The following is a 2,079-nucleotide window of genomic DNA, read 5'->3' as shown; positions in this document are numbered from 1 at the left end:
AAAAAAAAAGATTGGAATAAAACTACTGAATACAGGCAAAATCGTCTAGAAAATAGAATGTGAGAAAATGCTTTCTAAGTCATTTTAGGAGGCTAGTAGAATCAGAACCTAAAGAAGGCATTATAATAAAAAGAGACTACAGATGAATAAATCTAGTAAATCTAGGTGTAAAAATCCTTAACAAAATAATAGAATAGTAGAATCTACTGATGTATAAAGATGTCATGCATCTTGCCCAAGTTGGGTTTAAGCATAGGAATGTATGGTTGGTTTCACACTCAGTAACCCATCAGGATAAGTCAACATATTCATAGAATAAAAATGAGATTCCAAGTGAAAAGAATAATAACAATTTGCTAAGAGTAACTGAAATAGAAAAGGCAGTTGACAAAACTGAAATATAAAAGCTAAACATAGAATTTTTCTGTAAGAAATTATAAGACACTTGGTGACCTTCCGTTAGGCGAAGATCTTGTAGGTAGGACACAAAACACATAGACCTTAAAGGAAAACTATAAGTTGTGTTTCATTAATATTTAAAATTTCCATTTTTAAAGACTTCAGAGTGTGATATTAATCCACAAATTGGGAGAAAGAATTTACAAAATAAAGGGTTTCTTTTTAAAAAATTTTTTCAGCGGACTATAGAAAGAACACTCAGAAATGAACAAGAAGATCAGCACAAAATGATTTAAATGGCCGAACAGTTTAAGCAGACATTTTATCCAATAAATTTGCAAATAACCCAGTTAAGCCGACTGTGCTGTTTTCCCCACGGGGACCCGATGTCCAGTAGCTGCAAACAACAGCCTCCTCGGTAGTGTATGCAGCCTGTCGCCTGTATGGGTTGCCCTAAGGGACCTTGGATTCAGCCCTTGCCCGTGCACATTCATGACTGGCCTGCTGTCGCCAGTTGAGACTCCAGACAGGTATGCGTGGTGCCTTTGGAAAGCCCCAGGGCACAGTGGCCAGGGTCCACAGGGGCCAAGCCATAATGTCCACTGGCACCAAGCTGCAGAACGAGGAACGTGTGATTGAGGCCAAGTTCAAGTTCCCTGGCCACCAGAAGATCCACATCTCCAAGAAATGGGGATTTACTAAGTTTAATGCGGATGAATTTGAAAACATGGTGGCAGAAAAGCGGCTCATCCTGGTTGGCTGTGAGGTTACATACATCCCCAGTTGTGTCCCTCTGGCCAAATGGTGGGCCCTGCACTCATGAGAGCCTTGGCACTGTGCCCTCCTTACTCATGCCCACCAAGAAATCCTACTTTCTTGTCAAAAAAAAAAAAAAGAAAAATGCAAAAAACCAATAAACACCTGAAGTATAATCAATATCACTAGTAATTTAGGAAAGCAAATTAAAACTACAAGTTGCTGCTGCACATACACTAGGGGGGCTAAAATTAAAAAGGCGGATGATACCAAGTGTTGGTGATGATGTGAATCACCTGGAAGAATTCTCCGTGTGGGTGGAAAAGTAATATTGGAAAGCCACTTTGGACAGCGATTTCACTTTTTTTTTTGCGGTACGCGGGCCCCTCACTGCTGCGACCCCTTCCGCTGCGGAGCACAGGCTCCGGACGCGCAGGCCCAGCGGCCATGGCCCACGGGCCCAGCCGCTCCTTGGCATGTGGGATCCTCGCGGACCGGGGCACGAACCCGCGTCCCCTGCATCGGCAGGCGGACCCCCAACCACTGCACCACCAGGGAAGACCCGATTTCACTTTTTTTTAATAAAATTAAATATACGCTCGACATAAAATCATCCTGCAATGCCTCTCCAGGTATTTCTCCAAGAAAATTAAAGCCCCTTTTACTCACGGCCAGCACGGCATCGTCTATGCCTTTTTAACTCATAACAAACAAAAACGGGAAACAACCCAAGTGTCTGTCCCCCGGTCAATGGATGGTCCTGTTTCCGCAAGATGGATCACTTCTCTCCAATAAAAGAAAAAAACAACAAACTACAAAGATTCACAATAGGAATGAGTCTCACAAACATTGACCTCAGCGAAAGAAACCAGGCAGAAAAAGGAGACTCATTTCGATGAATTTCTCAAGAAAAATGAGTGACTT

The 2,079-nt window shown here is 42.4% G+C and overlaps 1 non-coding gene across 1 annotated transcript; it reads left to right on the top strand.

Moving 5' to 3' along the window:
- The first annotated feature begins 740 nt into the window (after positions 1–740).
- LOC117199793 (small nucleolar RNA SNORA70) lies at positions 741–874 on the top strand. The gene has a single exon (XR_004481131.1). It is a non-coding gene; the product is annotated as a small nucleolar RNA SNORA70 (small nucleolar RNA).
- Positions 875–2,079: the final 1,205 nt, after the last annotated feature.

The sequence above is a fragment of the Orcinus orca genome, chromosome X, assembly GCF_937001465.1.
Source record: "Orcinus orca chromosome X, mOrcOrc1.1, whole genome shotgun sequence".
Classification (NCBI taxonomy): Eukaryota; Metazoa; Chordata; class Mammalia; order Artiodactyla; family Delphinidae; genus Orcinus; species Orcinus orca.
Note: the sequence above shows the minus strand (reverse complement) of the source record. Positions and strands in the feature narration are given on the sequence as shown.